The 15,691-nt window shown below is 35.5% G+C and overlaps 1 protein-coding gene across 1 annotated transcript in view; it reads left to right on the top strand.

The window, feature by feature from the left end:
- Positions 1 to 5,251: 5,251 nt before the first annotated feature.
- acsl1a (acyl-CoA synthetase long chain family member 1a) overlaps positions 5,252 to 15,691 on the top strand; it is a 35,978-nt gene continuing 25,538 nt past the window's right edge. Inside the window, exon 1 of the mRNA XM_072669980.1 lies at positions 5,252 to 5,405. The gene's annotated coding sequence lies outside the window, so the exon portion shown is untranslated. The remainder of the gene's footprint in view (positions 5,406 to 15,691) is intronic.

Raw genomic sequence — 15,691 nt, 5'->3', positions numbered from 1 at the left:
ATAATAAAAGTAGTAACAGTAGAGGTAGTAGAACTACTACTAATAGTAGTAGTAGAACTAGTAGTAGCAGTAGAACTAGAAGTAGCAGTAGTAATAATAAAAGTAGTAGTAGTAATAGTAGAACTAGTAATAGTAGTAGTAGTAGTAGTATTAGAACTAGAACTAGCAGTAAAACCTCTACTACTAGTAGTAATAATAAAAGTAGTAACAGTAGAGGTAGTAGAACTACTACTAATAGTAGTAGTAAAACCAGAAGTAGCAGTAGAACTAGTAGTAGCAGTAGTAATAATAAAAGTAGTAGTAGTAGAACTAGTAATAGTAGTAGTAGAACTAGTAATAGTAGTAGTAGAACTAGAACTAGCAGTAAAACCTCTACTACTAGTAGTAATAATAAAAGTAGAAGCAGTAGTAGTAGTAGAACTAGTAATAACAGTAGTAGTAGAACTAGAAGTAGCAGTAGAACTAGTAGTAGCAGTAGTAATAATAAAAGTAGAAGCAGTAGAGGTAGTCGAACTAGTAATAGTAGTAGTAGAACTAGAACTAGCAGTAAAACATCTACTGCTAGTAGTAATAATAAAACGAATAATATTAGTAGTAGAACTAGTAATAGCAGTAGAACTAGTAGTAGCAGTAGTAATAATAAAAGTAATAGCAGTAGAGGTAGTAGAACTACTACTACTACTACTAGTAGAACTAATAATAGTAGTAGTAGCAGTAGTAGAACTAGTAATAGTAGTAGTAGTAGAACTAGAACTAGCAGTAAAACGTCTACTACTACTAGTAATAATAAAAGTAGTAGCAGTAGAGGTAGTAGAACTACTACTAGTACTAGTAATAGTAGTTCTACTACCTCTACTGCTACTACTTTTATGGTAGTAGTAGTATAACTACTTGTAGTAGTAGTGGCAGCAGTATAACTAGTCATAGTAGGGGTAGTGGTAGTAGTAGTATAACTACTTGTAGTAGTAGTGGCAGCAGTATAACTAGTCGTAGTAGGAGTAGTGGTAGTAGTTGTAGTATAACTGCTTGTAGTAGTAGTGGCAGCAGTATAACTAGTTGTAGTAGGAGTAGTGGTAGTAGTAGTAGTATAACTACTTGTAGTAGTAGTGGCAGCAGTATAACTAGTCGTAGTAGGAGTAGTAGTAGTAGTATAACTACTTGTAGTAGTAGTGGCAGCAGTATAACTAGTCATAGTAGGAGTAGTGGTAGTAGTAGTAGTATAACTACTTGTAGTAGTAGTGGCAGCAGTATAACTAGTCATAGTAGTAGTAGTGGTAGTAGTAGTATAACTGCTTGTAGTAGTAGTGGCAGCAGTATAACTAGTAGTAGTAGGAGTAGTGGTAGTAGTGGTAGTATAACTACTTGTAATAGTAGTGGCAGCAGTATAACTAGTAGTAGTAGGAGTAGTGGTAGTAGTAGTAGTATAACTACTTGTAGTAGTAGTGGCAGCAGTATAACTAGTAGTAGTAGGAGTAGTGGTAGTAGTAGTAGTATAACTACTTGTAATAGTAGTGGCAGCAGTATAACTAGTAGTAGTAGGAGTAGTGGTAGAAGTAGTTGTATAACTACTTGTAGTAGTAGTGGCAGCAGTATAACTAGTTGTAGTAGGAGTAGTGGTAGTAGTAGCAGTATAACTACTTTTACTAGTAGTGGCAGCAGTATAACTAGTCGTAGTAGGAGTAGTAGTAGGAGTAGTGGTAGTAGTAGTAGTAAAACTACATGTAGTAGTAGTGGCAGCAGTATAACTAGTCATAGTAGGAGTAGTGGTAGTACTAGTAGTATAACTACTTGTAGTAGTAGTGGCAGCAGTATAACTAGTCGTAGTAGGAGTAGTGGTAGTAGTAGTAGTATAACTACTTGTAGTAGTAGTGGCAGCAGTATAACTAGTCGTAGTAGGAGTAGTGGTAGTAGTAGTAGTATAACTACTTGTACTAGTAGTGGCAGCAGTATAACTAGTAGTATTAGGAGTAGTGGTAGCAGTAGTAGTATAGCTACTTGTAGTAGTAGTGGCAGCAGTATAACTAGTCGTAGTAGGAGTAGTGGTAGTAGTAGTAGTATAACTACTTGTAATAGTAGTGGCAGCAGTATAACTAGTCGTAGTAGGAGTAGTGGTAGTAGTAGTAGTATAACTACTTGTAGTAGTAGTGGCAGCAGTATAACTAGTCGTAGTAGGAGTAGTGGTAGTAGTAGTAGTATAACTACTTGTACTAGTAGTGGCAGCAGTATAACTAGTAGTATTAGGAGTAGTGGTAGCAGTAGTAGTATAGCTACTTGTAGTAGTAGTGGCAGCAGTATAACTAGTCGTAGTAGGAGTAGTAGTAGAACTAGTAGTAGGAGTAGCAGCAATAAAGCAAGTAGTAGTCATAATAATAATGAAAGTAGTAGCAGTAGTAGTAGTAATAGTAGGGCTATTAGTAGTAGTGGAACTACTAGTAGTAGTAATAGTAGTATGAGTAGTGGTTGTAGTAAGAGTAGTAGTAGCAGTAGTAGTATTATATACTTACTGGTATTTTATTATTATAATTAGTAGTTGTTGCATTATTATTATTATTATTATTATTATTATTATTATTAATAGTAATAATAATAACAACAATAATACAATAGAAGTAATATCGTTATTCTATATAATAATAATAATAATAATAATTATTATTATTATTATTATTTTTTATTGTCATTGATTATTGTTGTTGTTCTTATAGTTATTATTTATTTTTATTATTTTATCGTTAATGTTACATTTATGATGATTAGTAGTAACATTGGTTATTATTATTATGATAATGTTGTTTGTTTGTTTGTTTATTACATATTTATAAACCATGAGCCTCAAGGATAACATGTATCATTGTAATATTTGCTGCTTTTTGTGTTTAGTTGTTTTTCAGTTCATATTTTTATTTTCATATTTAACCCTTTCATTTCCATATCAATCAGTTTTATTTATTTATTTTTTTTTAAAAATCACACAAAATATTGTTTTACTAAACGATCATGTAGGTGAGTGTTGGTCACATGACTACAACAGGTCACTCCCAGATTTGTTCATTTATTCATAATCTCGTGCTAATTTAGACACGAATGAGTAAATGACGATGATGATGATGATGATGAAGATGATGAAGATGATAATGATGATGATGATGATGAAGGTATTTAACCCGTGTCTGTAGTTCACGTTGGTTTGGGGGTAAACTCTCTCGCAGTGCCACCGAACTCCCATCCGAGCTCAGTGTGATTGTTAACCCTACAGCGCCACCGTGCGGAACCTCAGACGCATGAACCCCTTCAATAAATCCAGCAGAATGAGGAAACGATAGGAGGACAATATGTCACGTGCAAAAGTAAAGGAGCATTAAAGACATTATGGTTTATGTTTTTTATGACGTGTAAAATGCAGAAAATCGTCATTAGCGGGTTAACTTCCGACTGCTGGAGCTGGTCAGCACGAGCCTTGCCAATTTTTTTGTGAGAAGGTCTCAGACCTTGATGGGCAAATCAGGCCTGAGGAACGGTCAGCTCCATCAAATTGTCCAAGGAAGCGTTTCAGAAGCCAGACTGATAAATGAGATCAATTAGTCCAGGTCGACTGTGAAGCATGGGGGTGGGTGTATCCCGCCACCTGTGGAACAGGCTTTACTGCATGAGTGGAGGGCAGGAAGTGAGTGGCTTCTACCACAGGGTAATGGTCCATAACCCACCTCAGAACCTCCAGGAAAGGCCTTCACATCCCCCCCTAAATGTCCTAAACATCATAGACCATCCTGGACAGGCCGGAAACAAGCAGTGGAACAAGATGATCCAGGAACATCTCAGGACTTTGAGGCCTTCTGCTACTTTCCCGTGGATCTGTGTCCGTGGTACGAGTGTGGAGAGCGAGGGCGTGGTGTATTGTGTGCGCCGAGCTCGCTTGCTCTAGCCAAGTTCAGGAGCATGTCTGTCTCCGGGCGGTCCGTCGTCCTGTGAGATGCGGTGACCCGTGGTGACCCCCCTCCCCAGCCAAACAAACAAATGGACACAGTCGCGGCAGCACTAGTCTGGATCTGGGAAAGCCTCTTTTTTTTTTCAAACCACGAGACTGGCCAATCAAATCCCAGCAGGCTCGGTCAGCACTACGACATACGCAAAGCACGTGAGCCTACACTTTAAAGAACTCCTATCCTGGAAAACGGAATAATCCGAAGCTGTGATGTCACAAAAACATCACAGCAACGTTCAGCCAATGGCAGTCTAGCTCCACCCAGAGTTTGAAAACAGCAGGAAATGACCTTTAACCTCTGTGAGTGGCCCACTTTACCCATGTTCTAATGCTTTTGACTGAAAGCAGCCCCTTACTGTGGGATCCAGGGGCCGAGCTGCTGCGTGGCGGAGTGCGATCCGCTAGAGGGCGCCAGAGCACTGCAGGAATCAGAGAGAAAAACAAACATGCACTCAGTCCCTGTGATTGGTGCAGGTTATTTATTCTAGCCAATCACAGATTTCCAAAGTATTTCAAAGAACGTATTAATAATATATATGTTTATATGTATTCAGATTTTATTACAATTTAAATCACGTCAGCAAACAGACAGTTTACAGTACATACCAAAATACTGATGATTATAGCTTAATTTATATCATATTTATAATTATAGTAAAGTATACTATACATATATAGTAATTAAAGTATAAGATTTCGACAGAATTTACAAGAAAAATAAATAAATATATAATGGTTATTGTGTTCTGCATTTTTAAATTATTTTAAATATTTTTTAAATAAATAAATACATTTAAAATACGTTAAAATAAGTTTTTATTTGTTTATCTGTTATTAGAAAAGACGTGCATAAACATAAGTTTGTTTATTTACATATGTATACAAATAATACTGTTTAAATATTAATTTTGTATTACGTCATATTTTGTTGTTGGTTTTTTAATGTATTATTTATTTTTTAGGTATTTACAAAGTCACGTGCACGTCATTCGTCAATTAATATTTTTTCTTTAATAATATTGATTTAATTAATAATAATATAATATTGTAATCATTTTTTAGTCAATACATGTTATTATTTATTTATTTGTTTATAGTTTAGGTAATCGCCTGTTTATTAATATTATAATATTGTAATATTTTTTTGTGGCTCTTTATAAACATTGAAGCTGCTTGTTTCCACCCGTATTCGACCCAAACCCCGCCCCCTGGTCAAGGGGCTGGACTTTTGTAGCCAATCCTGCTGCGAGTGGGCGGGTCCGGTCGGAAGACGGGTGGGAAACACACCGCTGTTTCTCGCGCAGTTCACACGCAGCTGCGCGTTCACGTTAGTGTCAGCGGCGCGCTCCAGGCTGCTGCTCTGCTCTGGGATTACCTCGGGGTCGACACGGTGGTCGTTCTTTCCTCGACGAGGAGCTTTAAGGTGAGCTTTCTCACAGGTGGTCTACACACACCGCTGTTACTGTTGCTGCGCGCGCTGGTACTGCTGTGACGTGTACACGTAGAGAAGTGTGTGTGTGTGTGTGTGTGTGTGTGTGAGTGTGTGTTTAGCTGCTGTTGTCAATGGACGGTTTGCTCATCATAAATAGATGGAGGGATCTGTTCTGCTCTGGGGGGATATGACATGGCAAAGCAGCTGAGTGGGCGGGGCCAAACGAGGTGTGGCGGAAGGGCGTGGTCATACGGGGTTTGAGATGGGCGCCTTCCAGCTTCCAGCTCTTGGAGAAGGAAAAGGACGTGGCACTGGAAGAGGCGGAGCTCCAGTATGTGTCAGAATTAAAAAGGGGCGGGGCCTGACGCAGTAAGAGCGTGAAATGGGCGGAGACATTCACATAACAGATAACAATCCTAGAGTTCATTAGGGCACAGCGAAAGGGGTGGTGACAAACGTGATCATGTAAAGAGGGCGGGGCATAAAGGGTGGCAATAAACATGTTTTGAGTTGAGGGGGCGGGACATACCAGGAAAAGGTGGAGACCAGTAGGGTCTGACCTGATAAGCAGCAAAAAAGGGCGGCGACCAACCAGAATTGTGTAAATGGTTGGGACGTGGAAAGGAGGTGGAGTCTAGCTTAAAACAAAGGGGGCGGAGTTTGGTGTGATTTGGCAGCTAAAGGAGTGGCAACAATTGTTGGGACGTGACTGAGAGGGTGGCCTCTAAAGTCCCCTTAGAATAAAGGGGGTGGGGTCTGAGGCGGAGTCCAGCATGGCTTATAATAAAGGGGGCGGGGACTGACGTTTATCTGAAAGCATGAGGAATGGTGACAGATGGGATTTGTTAAAAGGGGCGGGGTCTGTCTGAGAAAGAGGCGGAGTCCATGATGACTTAGAATAAAGGGGGTGGGGTCTGAGGCGGAGTCCAGCATGGCTTAAAATAAAGGGGTGGAGTCTGTGGCAGGGAAGATGCGGAGTCCAGCATGGCGTAGAATACATGGGGCAGGATTTGATACAAAGTGGTGATGAAAAGGGCGGAGTCTTATATGGTGTGACTGAAAAGGGGGTGGAGCCTGTTTGGTTGGGGCTGAAAAGGCTAAATGGCTCTATTGATAATTAATTAGTTTCCATAGAAGCAAATTAGACAGGAAGACAGTGGTGGGCTTTGTGTTGTAACATCCGACCCTGCTCGCTGTCCGGTCTGCGGTCACGTTCCACACTTACGTTCTAGATACAGCCAGCGTTGCCTGGACAACAGCTGGACAACAGCTGCCTGCCTCCATTAAGACCAGGCTAACATATTATGTAAGCCGTAAAATCGTGGAACTGTGGGAAATGTCCGGTCAGGCCGTCCAAAGTCCAGGGAAGGAGCTTGACCTCGAGTGACAGGTGTTCTGGATCCCAGGAACCTTAAAAAAGAGTCAGTAAGACCCTGATGTGGCAGCAGCTCCAGAGTGTTGACTGATTGGGGTGGTCCGTCAGCTCAGGAAAGGTATTTCTGATGTGATAGAACCGAGTGAAGACCTAAAACTGAGAGTGGTGTGGAACCTAACTGAGATTCAGCCAGAAAAGAACATGGAGACGTTCTTTAAAGAACCTTTTTTGTAAAGTCTAAAGTTTAATGAACCCCTACGTCATTTTAAAGTTCTTTCCCAATTAAAGGTTCCTAGTAGAGCCATGTGTCCAAGCCAGGAACCTCTTAGGAGACTGGTTCTTTATCCAGCAAGGGTTCTACATGGGCCTTTATGGGCAAGCGAATAACCACTTAGAATAATGATTCTTTACCAATTAAAGGTTCTTTCTAGAGCTCTACATCCAAGCCAAGAACCTATTAAGATATGGTTCTTAATTCAATAAAGGTTCTACGCAGGACCTTATGTGCAAGCCTAGAACTATAGTAGATCAGTTAGACCTGAAAAGTTAAAATAATTGAACAGTGATCAGTGTGAACAGTGAAAAGTGTAAACAGGGAACAGCGAACAGTATGAACAGTACAAACAGTGAAGAGTGTGAACAGTACGAACTGTGAACAGTACGAACAGTGAACAGTACAAACAGTGAACAGTGTGAACAGTGAAGAGTGTGAACAGTACGAACAGTGTGAACAGAGTGAACACTATGAACAGTGAACAGTGGGAATGGTAAACAGGATGAACAGTACGAACAGTGAACAGATTGAACACTATGAACAGTGAACAGTATGAACAGTGAACAGAGTGAACAGTAAACAGGATGAACAGTATGAACAGTGAACAGTAAACAGGATAAACATTATGAACAGAGTGAACACTATGAACAGTACGAACAGTGAACAGTGTGAACAATACGAACAGTGAACAGTATAAACAGTAAACAGTACGAACAGTGTGAACAGAGTGAACACTATGAACAGTGAACAGTGGGAATGGTAAACAGGATGAACAGTACGAACAGTGAACAGATTGAACACTATGAACAGTGAACAGTATGAACAGTGAACAGAGTGAACGGTAAACAGGATGAACAGTGAACAGTGTGAACAGTAAACAGTATGAACAGAGTGAACACTATGAACAGTACGAACAGTGAACAGTGTGAACAATACGAACAGTGAACAGAGTGAACAGTGAATAGGGTAAACAGTGTGAATGGTAAACAGTTTGAACAGTATGAACAGAATGAACAGTATGAACAGTGAACAGTGTGAACAGTACGAACAGTGAAGAGTGTGAACAGTACGAACAGTGTGAACAGTATAAACAGTAAACAGTACGAACAGTGTGAACAGAGTGAACACTATGAACAGTGAACAGTGGGAATGGTAAACAGGATGAACAGTACGAACAGTGAACAGATTGAACACTATGAACAGTGAACAGTATGAACAGTGTGAACGGTAAACAGTATGAACAGTATGAACAGTGAACAGTGTGAACAGTGAACAGTGTGAACAGTAAACAGGATGAACAGTATGAACAGAGTGAACACTATGAACAGTACGAACAGTGAACAGTGTGAACAATACGAACAGTGAACAGAGTGAACAGTGAATAGGGTAAACAGTGTGAATGGTAAACAGTTTGAACAGTGAACAGTGTGAACAGTAAACAGAGTGAACGGTAAACAGGATGAACAGTATGAACAGTGAACAGGATGAACAGTATGAACAGAGTGAACACTATGAACAGTACGAACAGTGAACAGTGTGAACTGTACAAACAGTGAACAGTATAGAAAGTGTTGAGTCTTTGCAGTCAGTGTTCTGTCAGTTCAGGAAAGGTATATTTTTACAGTACCCGAGTCAGCACTGGAGATTACTTCCTACTTTGATCCAGCAGAAGCAAGCAGGGTGACAGAAGCCAGTGACTCAAGTGTGACTGTCCACAACAAACAGAGGAGTGTTTGGTATTTTAGCTGTAAACACAGTCATGGAGAAACTCGGCAAAGTTGTTTGAAGTTCAAAAAATGTCAAAGTTCAAAACCATTTTTAAGGTTCAAAGAAACTCAGAATGTTGTAGAAACTGTTTGAAGAACCTTTATAAAGTTCAAAGAGTCTAAAACTGTTGTGAACTTTGTTTGAAGTACCTCAAAGAACCTCAGAATTTTGTAAAATGACAAGAAAGACACATATAATGTTGTAGAAAGTGCTCTGGACCATTATAAATGGTGTGAAGAATGCTTCTGAAGTTCAAAGAATCTCAGAATAATGTATTTCTTTCAATAATGTATTTTTTTAAGTTTAGAGAATGAGATGTTCACATTATTCGAAGAACATTTTAATGGTGAGTCTGTAGATTCTCTGAGAGCATGCTTTGAGGGAACATGATCAGATGTCTTTATGAACCACATGATGAAGACACTGATGCAATTACATCCTGCATTAGAGATTACTTTAACTTCTTTGTGGAAGAAGGAAGCCTTAAGGGCAGGAAACAAGGATGAGTTGTGAGTTGTGGAGGGTACACCAAGTTCTGTCCTGAGCCTTTGGATCCAACCTATAGTTACTTCATTTTAGTACCGTCTTCAACTCTTTGTATAAGTGTCTTCACTCCAGATCCTGAACAAATGGTCATCGTGAACCAGTCAAAACAACAAGGACATCTGATGTCCAGGCCCAAATCTGATCAAGCCAGAAGACAACTAGGAGACACTAACCTAAGATGTTATTAAGGAGGAAACTCAAAACGACCCACTAAACTTAGACACTAAAATGATGTCCTGAACCTCCAGATGATGTTGGTTGAAGAACCTTGTGAAACTTCAAAGAACCTCCCAATATCGTAAAAAGTTTTAAGTACGCTTCTGAAGTAAAAAAAAAAAATCTAAATGATGTGCAAATTGTTTGAAGAACCTTCTGAAACTTCAAAGAATCTTCTGATGTTGTAAAAATGTTTTACATTTCTGAAGCCTGAAGAACCTCTAAATGAAGTTATGTAAGAATAGTTTCAAGAACCTTTGAAAAGGTCAAAGAACTTTGAAACAATGTACATATATTTTGACAATCACTTGGTAACTTTAAAGAACCTCCAAGTGTTGTAAAGATGTTTGAAGTAAATTTCTGAAGTTTAAAGATCTTCTAAATGATGTAGAACTTGTTTAAAGAACCATATGAAATTCCAGAGAACCTCCAGTTTAGGTTTAAGTCCAGCAGTTTACTTAGTTTTAGCCCAGCAGCTTAGTACTTAGTTTAAGTCCAGCAGTTTACTTAGTTTTAGCCCAGCAGCTTAGTACTTAGTTTTAGTCCAGCAGCTTAGTACTTAGTTTTAGTCCAGCAGTTTACTTAGTTTTAGTCCAGCAACTTAGTACTTAGTTTTAGTCCAGCAGTTTACTTAGTTTTAGTCCAGCAGCTTAGTACTTAGTTTTAGTCCAGCAGTTTACTTAGTTTTAGTCCAGCAGCTTAGTACTTAGTTTTAGTCCAGCAGTTTACTTAGTTTTAACCCAGCAGCTTAGTACTTAGTTTTAGTCCAGCAGTTTACTTAGTTTTAGTCCAGCAGCTTAGTACTTAGTTTAAGTCCAGCAGTTTACTTAGTTTTAGCCCAGCAGCTTAGTACTTAGTTTTAGTCCAGCAGTTTACTTAGTTTTAACCCAGCAGCTTAGTACTTAGTTTTAGTCCAGCAGTTTACTTAGTTTTAACCCAGCAGCTTAGTACTTAGTTTTAGTTCAGCAGTTTACTTAGTTTTAGCCCAGCAGCTTAGTACTTAGTTTTAGTCCAGCAGTTTACTTAGTTTTAGCCCAACAGCTTAGTAGTTAGTTTTAGTCCAGCAGTTTACTTAGTTTTAGCCCAGCAGCTTAGTACTTAGTTTTAGTCCAGCAGTTTACTTAGTTTTAGTCCAGCAGTTTACTTAGTTTTAGCTCAGCAGCTTAGTACTTAGTTTTAGTCCAGCAGTTTACTTAGTTTTAGTCCAGCAGCTTAGTACTTAGTTTTAGTCCAGCAGTTTACTTAGTTTTAGTCCAGCAGCTTAGTACTTAGTTTTAGTCCAGCAGTCTGGGTCTACAGTCGATTCAGAGAAACTTGCCTACAAATGTAGCTTTGGTCCAGTTAGGCCACATCAGTTCTCCAAGCTGAGCCTGGTCCAGTTTCTGGTTAGTACTGGTTGGTATGGAAACTCTGAGGAGAGACGTTGCTATGCGTAAGAGTGTCTCTCGCATGTGTTTTGCGAGCTCTTGTTTTTCATGTCAAAACCACATGTGTTCACGAGACTGGAATGTCTGGAATTTTGGCAGAGTAGTTGGTTTGGAATTAGACTGAATTCGACTGTCTTTCTGGTCGACTCCATAGTTTAGTGGCAGGAAAGTAAAAGTTTTAAGTCATTAGTTAAAAATAGCAAATTATTATTTGGAGATACTACACTGTTAAAACTAGGTGTTACAAAGGGTTCTTTGGAAGAACCAATGTGGTAAAAAAAAAAAGGTTCTTCAAGTTGGTGAAGAACATTTATATCCACTTCTTCAAATCTTTAAAAGGTTCTTCGTACACATCACTTTTTTTTTTTTTTTTACAAAAACGATTCTCTGTGGATCCAGAAATAGTTCCCCTATGGCACTGCTGGAAGAACCCATTTGTAGCACCTTTATTTTTGGTCTAAGTCACAATTCTGCACAAATAAGTTATTATTTGGAGATATAAAGTGACAAATGTGAGATAAAATTATTATTTTGAGTACTAAATGAAAAATGTGAGTAACTCACTATTTTAAACTTCTGTGTAAAACATTTTAAATAGTATATCATTTCAAGTGAATGAAAATATCGAAAATATCGAGAAACTAAGTCATTATTTTGAGAAAAGTGTTAATTGTGAGAAAGTTTGCCATTATTTCAAGATACTATGTGAAACGTTAGAGAGATTTTGAGAAAGTAATTCATTTTGAAATACAAAGTTTAAAAAGTGAGATATTAAAGTCATTATTTCAATCTACTAAGTGAAACATTTGACACTAAATGACACTAAATTACATTTTTAAGCAAGTTTGTCATTTTGTTAAATATTGTGTTTTTTAAATAAGCTTTCATTAGGAGATAAAGTATGAAAGTATGAAACTAATTTTATTCAAATAAAATTAAATATTCTGAAAAAAATCGAAAGAAAATTTAAGATACTAAGTAAAAACTTTAAGAATGTAAGTATTACTTTAAGTTATTAGGTGAAAAACATTATAATGTACGTAGTTACTTTAAGATACTAAGCAAAAAATCTGACAATGGAAGTCATTACTTGTGAAAGTCCTTATTTTGAGATGAAAAATACAGAAAAAGTGAAAATTCTGTGGCATTACGAAATTTTTTTAAAATAGTGGATGAAAACTTATTAGTAGCAACTTAGATAAACGTAGGTAGTAAGTAATGTTTTGAGATAAATATGAAAAATATGAAATAATAAGTCATTATTTCAAATGACTGTTAACACCTTTTATTGACTGTTAACAAGTTATTATTTTGAGATAAATATAAATCTGAAATATTGGCATTATTTCAAGATACTAAGTAAACACATTGAGAAAGTATATAATTATGTTTAGATACTAAGTTAAAACACAAGAAACTAACTCAGTATTTTAAGATAAGTTATTATTTTGAGATAGTAAGTTATTATTTTGAAATAAATATAAATCTGAAATATTGTCATTATTTCAGGATACTAAAAAACACATTGAGAAAGTATGTAATTATGTTTAGATACTAAGTTAAAAACACAAGAAAGTAAGTCATTGTTTTAAGATAAATCATTAGTAAGTAAGTAAGTCATTATTTTGAGATAAATATGAATCTGAAATATTAAGTCATTATTTCAAGATACTAAGTAAACACATTAAGAAGTGTTTAGATACAAAGTGAAAAGATAAGTCATTATTTTGAGATAGTAAGTCATTATTTTGAGATAAATATTAATCTGAAATACTAAGTAAACACATTGAGAAATGTTTAGATACAAAGTCAAAAACGTGAGATAGTAAGTCATTGCTAAGTTAAAAACACAAGAAACTAACTCAGTATTTTAAGATAAGTCATTATTTCGAGAAAGTAAGTCATTATTTTAAGGTAAGTCATTATTTTGAGATAGTAAGTCATTATTTTGAGATAAATATGAATCTGAAATATTGAGTCATTATTTCAAGATACTAAGTAAACACATTGAGAAATGTTTAGATACAAAGTCAAAAACATGAGATAGTAAGTCATTATTTTGAGATAGTAAGTTATTATTTTAAAGTAGTAAGTCATTATTTTGAGATAGTAAGTTATTATTTTGAGATAGTAAGTTATTATTTTAAAGTAATAAGTCATTATTTTGAGATAGTAAGTTATTATTTTGAGATAGTAAGTTGTTATTTCAAAGTAGTAAGTCATTATTTTGAGATAGTAAGTTATTATTTTAAAGTAGTAAGTTATTATTTTGAGATAGTAAGTTATTATTTTAAAGTAGTAAGTTATTATTTTAAAGTAGTAAGTCATTATTTTGAGATAGTAAGTCATTATTTTGAGATAGTAAGTTATTATTTTAAAGTAGTAAGTCATTATTTTGAGATAGTAAGTTATTATTTTAAAGTAGTAAGTCATTATTTTGAGATAGTAAGTTATTATTTTAAAGTAGTAAGTTATTATTTTAAAGTAGTAAGTCATTATTTTGAGATAGTAAGTTATTATTTTGAGATAGTAAGTTATTATTTTAAAGTAGTAAGTCATTATTTTGAGATAGTAAGTTATTATTTTGAGATAGTAAGTTATTATTTTAAAGTAGTAAGTCATTATTTTGAGATAGTAAGTTATTATTTTGAGATAAATATAAATCTGAAATATTGGCATTATTTCAAGATACTAAGTAAACACATTGAGAAAGTATATAATTATGTTTAGATACTAAGTTAAAACACAAGAAACTAACTCAGTATTTTAAGATAAGTTATTATTTTGAGATAGTAAGTTATTATTTTGAAATAAATATAAATCTGAAATATTGTCATTATTTCAGGATACTAAAAAACACATTGAGAAAGTATGTAATTATGTTTAGATACTAAGTTAAAAACACAAGAAAGTAAGTCATTGTTTTAAGATAAATCATTAGTAAGTAAGTAAGTCATTATTTTGAGATAAATATGAATCTGAAATATTAAGTCATTATTTCAAGATACTAAGTAAACACATTAAGAAGTGTTTAGATACAAAGTGAAAAGATAAGTCATTATTTTGAGATAGTAAGTCATTATTTTGAGATAAATATTAATCTGAAATACTAAGTAAACACATTGAGAAATGTTTAGATACAAAGTCAAAAACGTGAGATAGTAAGTCATTGCTAAGTTAAAAACACAAGAAACTAACTCAGTATTTTAAGATAAGTCATTATTTCGAGAAAGTAAGTCATTATTTTAAGGTAAGTCATTATTTTGAGATAGTAAGTCATTATTTTGAGATAAATATGAATCTGAAATATTAAGTCATTATTTCAAGATACTAAGTAAACACATTGAGAAATGTTTAGATACAAAGTCAAAAACATGAGATAGTAAGTCATTATTTTGAGATAGTAAGTTATTATTTTAAAGTAGTAAGTCATTATTTTGAGATAGTAAGTTATTATTTTGAGATAGTAAGTTATTATTTTAAAGTAATAAGTCATTATTTTGAGATAGTAAGTTATTATTTTGAGATAGTAAGTTGTTATTTTAAAGTAGTAAGTCATTATTTTGAGATAGTAAGTTATTATTTTAAAGTAGTAAGTTATTATTTTGAGATAGTAAGTTATTATTTTAAAGTAGTAAGTTATTATTTTAAAGTAGTAAGTCATTATTTTGAGATAGTAAGTCATTATTTTGAGATAGTAAGTTATTATTTTAAAGTAGTAAGTCATTATTTTGAGATAGTAAGTTATTATTTTAAAGTAGTAAGTCATTATTTTGAGATAGTAAGTTATTATTTTAAAGTAGTAAGTTATTATTTTAAAGTAGTAAGTCATTATTTTGAGATAGTAAGTTATTATTTTGAGATAGTAAGTTATTATTTTAAAGTAGTAAGTCATTATTTTGAGATAGTAAGTTATTATTTTGAGATAGTAAGTTATTATTTTAAAGTAGTAAGTCATTATTTTGAGATAGTAAGTTATTATTTTGAGATAGTAAGTTATTATTTTAAAGTAGTAAGTCATTATTTTGAGATAGTAAGTTATTATTTTGAGATAGTAAGTTATTATTTTAAAGTAGTAAGTCATTATTTTGAGAAAGGAAGTCATTGTTTTAAGGGTAGAGTTCTTTGAGTGGTGGAAGTGTCTGGCTGCAGGACTCTCAGCTGACTTTCCCAGCATGAAGTATTTAAATGCGTATGGCTAATGCTGTTCACGGCTAAGAGACATCCAGCTATTGGTCCTTCTTCTGGACGCCCACCACCCATTAGTTACGTTCATCTTTCCAGCATTCTGGGCTCTAGTCATGGCTCCTACAGTCATACTGGAGAACAGCCAGGTGTTCGTTCCTCCCTGGTGGTGAACTGTGCCGTCTGTCCTCAGGCTGATGGCAGGGTGTGTTCGCCGGGCTCAGGTCATCTTACTGAGCTCCTTTGTGTCGTTTCTCTGCCTGATGTCTGTCAGCCTTTGTTCGGGCGGCCGAGCCGTGGATCATGTTGGCTTTCACTACCAGGCGTTTCCTGCATGTGTTTGCACGGTTCTTCGCTTCGGGGGTGGAGAAGAATGGCAAATTGCAGAGCTGTCAATCATCAGGGAATGATGCCACCGCCCCCAACAATCCACAACAGATTCCTGGAAATGACCCATTAGACCCGAGCCGGACCACCTCGAGGACAC

Source organism: Salminus brasiliensis, chromosome 24 (assembly GCF_030463535.1).
Source record: "Salminus brasiliensis chromosome 24, fSalBra1.hap2, whole genome shotgun sequence".
NCBI lineage: Eukaryota > Metazoa > Chordata > Actinopteri > Characiformes > Bryconidae > Salminus > Salminus brasiliensis.
This window is presented reverse-complemented; position numbering and strand designations above follow the sequence as displayed.